Source organism: Myotis myotis, unplaced genomic scaffold (assembly GCF_014108235.1).
Source record: "Myotis myotis isolate mMyoMyo1 unplaced genomic scaffold, mMyoMyo1.p scaffold_m19_p_3, whole genome shotgun sequence".
Classification (NCBI taxonomy): Eukaryota; Metazoa; Chordata; class Mammalia; order Chiroptera; family Vespertilionidae; genus Myotis; species Myotis myotis.
Window position 1 is genome coordinate 201,376,480 of NW_023416335.1, and position 9,064 is coordinate 201,385,543.

General features: G+C 42.3%; 1 pseudogene; it reads right to left on the reverse strand.

Moving 5' to 3' along the window:
* Nucleotides 1-7,614: 7,614 nt before the first annotated feature.
* LOC118650909 lies at nucleotides 7,615-8,684 on the reverse strand (annotated as a pseudogene).
* Nucleotides 8,685-9,064: the final 380 nt, after the last annotated feature.

Below are 9,064 nucleotides of genomic sequence, written 5' to 3' on the forward strand. Positions count from 1 at the left end.
GAACTGAGATTTGGATTCAGATCTGACTCCAGTGTGTGTGCTTTGTTCACTGCACTGCACTGGCCTCTGCACCAAATGTGAGATTCCATACCTGGATCCTGCTTTCAGGGGTGCTATATAATGGAGCCAATGTTTGATGTTAGAAAAGTACCATCCTGCTGGCCCAGGGCACAGTGGAACTAGGTTGTGAAGCAGGACTCCTCTTGCAAAGATTCCTTTGATCTAGCATTTGAGGAACAGGGTGTGTTTCCCATATCATTGAATTGTCATTTTGTTATTAAGAGAAAATGTTTTTGAGCAGAGTCAGAAAATCTTGGGATAAAAGAGCCTTCATTCTTCTTTGTGTGTTTTAAACAGAATAGACTGGACACAACTAATTCTATTTTTGGCGTGTCAAGGCCAGTTTTTATAAGCACGGATTGTGATTGTCTAACATAGTGTCACTCCTGGGGCCATCGCAGGCTACTTATAAGGAGCTTTTGCCTCTATATTAACTGGCATGATCTACTTTTGTGTTTTTTGTTCATTTGTTTGTATCTGTTTCTTCTGTCTTTCTCCTTTCTCTTAGGCTGTCAGCTGTCACTTTTCCTAGATACTTCCCCATCCCACCAATTTTCAATATATCTACACTGCTGTTCTTTGAAAACCATCTTGAGTTATTGAATTAGAAACTTTATTTTTCAAAAAATTTCAATCAACCATAGGTAGGGTGTGTGGCTGCCCTTAGACTCTCCCCAAGGGCAGTGTGCACAGGCTTCTGATGGTGCTTATTTCTTACCATTATTTCCTCTGCTTAATTCTGGGTTTGTGACTATGCTTTAGGACCCAGCCTGTGAGAGTCTGCCTTTGATCAAGATGGCATTACTTATGCACAACAATGGATGCTTTTACTTCCAAGTAAGAGAGAGAGCCTTACTCAAACTGGCTTAAACAATAAGGGAATGTGTTATCTCAAAGGACACTAAGTCCAGAGATAGGGCAGGCTGCTGGGTTGCTTGATTTAATGCCTCAACAGTGCTATCAGGGACCCAGATCTTTCCATCTCGTGGTTCTGCCATGAACATCAGAACAGCCATGGCAGCAACTGGGGCAACAACTGAGGGAAATGAGAGAATCCTTGCTGCAAACATAAAACCTAAGTTCTTCCCTTTACTATGATTGGCCAGTGTAAGCAACAAGCCCACCTTTGGACCAATAAGATCTGCCAGGGGAATTCAGTGTTCTGATTGGCCTAGATCAGGGGTCAGCAAATATTTTCCGGAAAGAACCAGGCAATAAATATTTTAGTTTTGTTAGCCATACAGTCTCTGTCACTCAACTCTGCGGTTGCACCGCAGAAGCAGCCACAGGAAATGCTGGGTGTGGTTGTTTTCAAATACACATTATTTATAAAACAGGTAGTAAGCCCATGGGCGGTCCTCTGCCCTAGACTAGCAAGAATCCACCCCCGAAGCTGGACATGAAGCAACATCTCCAGTCGTGGGGTAGGAGTGGACACGTGTGAAGAACTGGGAAATGAGTATGTTAGCGGGGGAGGGGCCTGGACACTACTAGCAGACAATGGTTCATTGCTTTGTCCTTTGGAGGACTGGAGTTTGAAACCACTACGTTTTCCACTACAGTGAAAAACAAAGAGAAGTACTATGAATGCTGCTCGACTATATGAATATAAATTTGATACAGCTTACCATTAAACTGATCGCTTTAAGAACCACTCTCTTCTTTGCCCCTTCTTTCCTTACCCCTAAGGCTCTAGCCTTAGAGGGAAGCACATTTCCTGGAAGGTGACAGGCCCTCCTGAGCCTTGCACTTGCTCTTCCCTTTCTCAGGAACAATACCTCTCCTCCTTGTCACCCCTTCTCTTGGATAAGTCCTGGTCATCCTCAAAACTCTGCTCCATCATCTCCAAGACCTTCCGTGAGATGAGTGCTTCTCATTTAGGGTCCACACAGCCCTGTACATACCTCCATTAGGGCACATGGCACCCTGCACCGTGAAGATCTGTTTACAGGTGGATCTCCCACCACTGACTGCACCATCTGGGGGCTCTCATTCCACTGTGTGTCCCAATTCCTGCTAGCACAGCCCACGCACACGGCAGTGCCTCCATACATATGTCATGAATGAATGAGTGTTTATAACTTGGGGAAATGAGTGGAAATTAATTACTCTTTTAGGATGTTTGGGGTGTTATCATTGAGGTCAGAGTAGCAAAATGTATAAATCTTTTTTTTTCCTGAATTCCTTTCTTGTTGAATATAAATTTCAAGTGTTTGAGCCTCTGGTCTATTATATAGAAATGTGATTTTCTGGTTGCCAAGTGTCGGTGTCATTATCTCTGACTTTGGACTTCAGTGCCACAGCGTGGCTGTGCAGTGAGACCCTACTCAATCCCATATTCACACCTCCCACCGCCAACTTACTCATGAAAACATGAGTCTCTCTAGCCTCTGGCTCTTTATTGAGAGTCCAGCATAGGAGTTCCTCTTCAGTTTTCTCCGTCGCTCTCCCAAGGGGTACTCAACGGTCCCCTTGCCGGTAGAATTCCATTCCTGGACAACTTGGCATTCGCAGCATGGGGCTTAATGGATTTGAAGAGGAAGGGTCTCTCCTGCAGCCCCTTCTGCAGCAAGTATCCTGGAGTGGTTAATGCATGGGCTTAGAGGGAAGACACCTTGCCTTGGCTATTGGCTGGCTGTTTACTTAACTTCTCTAATCGACAGCTACCTCACTGATCAGGTGGAGATAATAAAAGTCCCTACATCATAAGGTTTTTATGAGGGGTAAGTAAAATAATGCATATAAATATAGCACAGTGTCTGGTATACAGAAAGCACTCAATAACAAAAGCTACTAATTGACGCCCAAAATGTGTGTGCTTGTGTGCACATCATCATGATTGATGATATTGAAACATTTAATTTTCCAGTCTGTAGATTCCAGATATGACTCATCTAAACCTCTGGGGGAAGATTCTTTTTTTTTTTTATATGAGAAATTACAAAACACACCAACCACGAAGCGCAAGATGCAGTACAGTATCAGGACTAGGTTTAGCTCTAACAGCAAGTTCAACTAATCATGGTGAAACAACATAGAAGTTGTTCTTTTACATAAAAGTCCAGCATTTGTAGTGTAGGGTTGGTATGGTGGCTTTCCTCTACGAGGGCCTCATTTAATCTACAGATCAAAATTTATACATTTAAAGTGTATAACTTGATGATTTTCTATGTACATACATTGTGAAGTGATTACCACAATCAAATGAAAACATTATTCACCTTACATAGTCATCTTTGTTTGCATGTCAGAACACTTGAGATCTACGGGCTTAGCAAGTTCCAATTGTACACGACATTGTTGTTACTTGTAGTCCCCGTGCTGTACCTTACATCCTCAGAGGCTTGTTCATCTCACAATTGAAAGCTTGTACCTTTGATACACACATCCCCATTTCCCTCACCTCTCACCTCTTGGCACCGTTATTCTACTCTGTTTCTATGAATCTGGTTTATTTTATTTTTTAGATTCCACATATAAGTGTTACCATGCAGTATTTGTCTTTCTCTATCTGGTTTATTTCATTTAGCATCATGCCCTCCAGGTTCATCCACATTATTGCAAATTGCAGAATTTCATTCTTTTTTTTTTTTTTTGACAAAGTAACATTTTATTATATATCACGTATCATATATCATATATCTATATCTATATCACATTTCATTTATCCATTCATCCATTGATGGACATTTAGGCAGTTCCTCTCTCTGTCTTGATGTTCCACTGTACATAACTTCCCTAGATCACTACTTCATGGCCTTAGAGGGCTGCTCAGCTCCAGCCCTCATGTCTATATTCCAGGCAGTAAGAAATAGGAAGCTCCAAAGAAAAAATTAGTATCGTACATATCAGCACTCTTTGAAGAATTCCTGGAAGCTGCCACATGACAGTTCTATTGGCTAAAACTGAGTCACATGGCCTTACCTAGCTGCAAAGGAGGCTGAAAAACTCAGTCTGTATTCTGCATTGCCACATGCCCAGCCAAAAATCAGGGCTTCTCTCACAGTGGAGGAACGGGGAAATGAATACGGAAAACAGTCTCTGTCACAAATACCCATTCATTTCTCCCCATGATATTCATACTCAGAGACCTCAAGTAAGGTCCCCAATACTTCACTGTATTATTTTTAATTCTGTAAATAGGGCCCAGCATTATGCTGGCACTGACACACATGCCAGAAATCTAGGCACCGAGATACAAAAAAAAAAAAAAAAAAAAAAGGAATGGTTTCTTTCCCAATAAAAATAATACAATGCGTTATATGCTGTACCAGTGGTGGTTACGGAGTCTTATTAGACATGGGAGAAGGAATGAGTAAACCTTCTAGAAAAGAGGGTATAGGCATGGTCTGAGGAATTCTCACTGAAAGCAACTTGCTTGGGATCTTGGCAGATAAAGAGAAACTTCTTAGAAATGAAGAGACACAAGCCAAAAACAACTGCTGGGAGTATTCTCAGCTGAAGGCAAGAGATTGTTGGCTCAAATAAGTGGATTCAAGCAAAGAATTAGGGGGAAATGAGGGAGGGAGAGCCCTGAGGAACCAGAAGGAAAGAATAGAATACAATAGCTTTTCCTTACTTTCAATGATGAAACTTGGCTAGACTTTAATAATTGATTTATTCCATTGATTTACCCCTGAAATATCGGGTCCTTTTCATGCTGAAGAACAAATCTTGCATAATGTGAATGGGGCAAAGAGCCCCTTTTTTAGGGATAGATTGCAAGTATGGTGTTGAACAAATTAGCTGATATGCAAACCTATTTTCACCTCCTCTTGTATTTGTTAATTCTTGGAGTAATGAGACCAGGCAAACTACCCTCTTACTGAGTGCATAAGTAGGGGTACTTTGATCTGGGAGTGTAATGTATTACCAACCCCACTGGGAGAAAATCTGACACACACATTTGTGTGTCAGGTCAGCACCCCATTATGAGTATACAACACAAACAGAATCTCAAGTGTTATTCCCAGAGCTTTAAGCACCTTTTGAAAAAGTCCTGGCAGATGACTTCAGAGAGCTCTCTGCCCTCGGTCTGTGGTGTAGTCCTATGTGCAAGCCCCAACTCAAGCCTTTCAGCTGCTGGGGGTGTGGTCCTCCTCCCCTTGCCAGGAGACTTGAGGAGATAGGAAGGTTGCAGGTTTCCAAGGTAACCCTTTATCTCAAGACTCCTGAAAGACCTCCATGTTCTCTTCTCAGCTTGCCGCTCTGTGTCACCCATTCCTAAATAACAAACTCTGTCCCTGGAAGAAGAGTGCTGTCCAAAGAGAAAATCATCATTGTTTCACAAAACCTCTAGCAGGAACCAAATATAAACTCTTGATTTACGTGTGTGTTTGTTTTCCAAATGGAAAAAATAAATATCTTTTTAAGAAGTACCCTTTATACAAAAGATACGGACATTTTACAGGGTTTTTTTTAGTCTTTTTGTCAATGTTATTTTTTGTCAATAAGGTCACTAAGATATTATTGACATGCTGAGTAAAGTCCTGTGGCATTTAAAATTGCTTTTGTATTTCAAAAAAGGTGGCTGTAGATCCCGGCCTGGTAAGTCAGCTGGTTAGAGCGTCGTCCTGGTATGTCCAGGTTGCAAGTTCAATCCCTAGCCAAGACACATACAAGAATCAACCAGTGAATACATAAATAAGTAGAACAACAAATTGATATTTCTCTCCCTCTCTCAAATCAATCAATTAAAATAAAAATAAAAAAGAAGGCTGCAAATATCTGCATTTGAGTGGTTCTTGAATCTCAGAGTGAGAATTTGATTTGGATTTTAATGGCAGTCAGTCTCCCAACTGACATTATGGAAGACCCTCTTTGCAAGAGTACGAACTGTAAAGGAAGGCGAAAGGATCAATAAAAATAGGTGATTACAGTATTGAGGTTTCAAAAGAATGCTACTTTTAGCGATTGTTCTTGAGAAAGGATTTACACTATCTTCTGAGTATTTTTTTTTTGAAACAGTAGGACATCTCTCTCTCTATATATGTTTTTATTGATTTTAGAGAGAGAGGAAGGGAGGGAGAGATAGAAACATCAATGATGAAAGAATCATTGTTTGGCTGCCTCCTGCATGCCCCCTACTGGGGATTGAGCCTGTAACCCGGGCATGTGCCCTGACTAGGAATCGAACCATGACCTTCTGGTTCATAGGCTGATGCTCAGCCATACCAGCCTGGCTTTTCTGAGTATTTTTAAGAAGCCATGGGCCAAGACTTGGTTTCTGGTGAGATATAAGAGCAGTTGGAGCCAGAACCAGAAAATATAACTGGTCCACTCTTCAGTTTCTCCTTATCCTCACGTGGCACCTTGGAAAAGTCCCAATTCAGGCTCACCTTTCAGCATTCATTACGATGTTCATTTTGTTCATAGATGGATTTCTTTCAAGCCTACAGTCAGAGTTGATTTTTTTAACGTTCTCATTTCTCCTAACTTAGATATCATGTTCTGTTTCTCATGGTATTTCAGTCTTTTTACTTGGTCACCCAATTACTCAAACTATCTATTACATATGATACCCAAGTTCTCAACCCTATGTTGTTCAGAGAAATGAGAAGAAAACCCAAAATGTATTTCCCCTTACAAACTCATGCCCTGTAAAGGGACTGAGATTTCTTAATTGCTTCTCTATTTGGCAGAAATTCGATTTTTAATTCTTGTGTGTTTGGTTCCAAAGTTCATGCATTTTCTCTTATACTACCATATTTTCACTTGTGTGCAAAATTGAAAAAAATCTTTATTTATTTATTATTATTATTACTATTTTGAGGCGCATGATTAGTGCTACTGCTGCAACAGGACCATGGAACAGGAAATTCAAAACAAAAGGCCTGCAGTAATCACCTCTAAAGTGCTTGAAATTGGTTGGGAGGAATTTTCATAATCTTAGCAAAAATGTTCATTTTCTTCCTTCACCTTTTATAGTCATTTTGGAGTTCCCCAACATAGATATTTAAGATTTAAAAAAATTCCTTGTTTATTTGCCCTCACATTTACTTTCATTACCATCATTGAAACATCTTGTTCCTGTTAGTTTTCCTGCAGGTAGAATTTAAACAACAACAAGGCACAAATAGGCCTCGGTGCATTGATCTGGAAGCCCTTTTAGGAGTTGTTTCTATGAGAAAACATGTTCCAAGTCAAAACAAATGAAAATAACACAATCCTTGTGTACACTGAACATGGTTGATTTGTACCAGGTTAAGAGCAGGAATGGGAAGTAAGATGGGTGGAATTCAAATCCTGGCTCTGTTTCCAGCTAGCTGTGTCATTTAAGGCAAGTTTCTTAACCACTCTAAACCTCTATATTCTCTTTCCTAACATGGGGAAAGGAGTACCTATTGCATAGGGTTGCTGTGAGGTATGAATGATATCTATATATATAAAACCTAAGCGACCATTAGACTGTTCGACTGTTTGACCGGTAGCTATGATGCTCAATGACCACCAGGGGGCAGACAGTCAATGCACTGGAATGGAAACGTGTAACAGACTGATGAATCTCAGAGGAAAGCGGGGAGGTGGAGAGTGGGAAGAGATTAACCAAAAATCTTTTTTTTTTTTTTTTTAAGAGAAGTAAGCTTTATTTCCTTGTTTCTCAAATAGAGTTGGCTGAGCTGGTTGCTTTTTGGTAATTAATCAAAGAGACCAAATTCCATATCCTCGTCCGACTCCTCCGACTCTTCCTTTGCTTCAACCTTGGCTGGGGCTGCAGCAGCAGCAGGAGCAGCAGTGGTGGCAGCAGCCACAGGGGCAGGAGCCACAAAAGCAGATGGATCCGCCAAGAAGGCCTTGACCTTTTCAGCAAGTGGGAAGGTGTAATCAGTCTCCACAGACAAAGCCAGAACCCGCGTGTTCCCATTGATGATAGAATGGAGTACTGATGCAAAGTTGGGCCACCCATGTGAAGGCATACGCTGGCAACATTGCGTACACCCTCCAGGCAGCGGGAATGCAGAGTGTCCTCTGTGATGTCAAGCACTTCTGGGCTGTAGATGCTGCCACTGTCAAACACCTGCTGGATGATCAGCCCAGAGGAGAAGGGGGAAATGTTCAGCATGTGCAGCAGTGTGGCTTCGCTGGCTCCCACTTTGTCTCCAGTCTTAATCAGCTGTGCATCACTCAGGATTTCAATGGTGCCCCTGGAGATGTTAGTGGTGACACCTAAAGCCTGGAAGAAGGAGGTCTTCTCTGGCCCCAGACCAGTGTTCTGGGCTGGCACAGTGACTTCACAAGGGGCAATGGCACCAGCAAGGGCAGCAGCTGGCACCTTATTGGCCAGCAGCATGTCCCGGATCTCAGTGAGGTCCTCTTGGTGAACACAAAGCCCACATTCCCCCGGATATGAGGCAGCAGTTTCTCCAGAGCTGGGCTGTTTTCCAGGTGTCCTCGGATGGCCTTGCCCATCATGGTGTTCTTGCCCATCAGCACCACAGCCTTCCCAGGGAGGGACATGCTAATCTGCTGCATTTGCTTGGAGCCCACATTGTCTGCTCCCACAATGAAGCATTTTGGGTAATCATCCAGACGTTGGATGATCTTAAGGAAGTAGTTGGACTTCCAGGTAGCCCTGTCTTCCCTGGGCATCATGGCGGTGCATCAGGGATTGCCACGCAGGGTTTAAAGACAATGTTACTCCCACAAGGATGCCTGGCGAGAGCTAACCAAAGATCTTATATGCATACTAGAGGCCTGGTGCACAGATTTGTGCACTGGTGGGGTCCCTCAGCCTGGCCTGTGAGGATAGGACTGAACCAGCAGTCTGACATCCCCTGAGGGGTCCTGGATTGTGAGAGGCACAGGCCAGGCCAAGGGATCCCACCGGTGCATGAATCTGTGCACCGGACCTCTAGTAATGTATATAAAGCACATAGTAAATGCTCAACAAATATTAGCTATTATAATCATGTTCTTAAGGTCCCATTTATTTTTTTCTTAAGTTTTTTAACTTTATTTTTATTGTTGACACTATTCCTCTACCCCCATTTCTACCCAGCCCTTG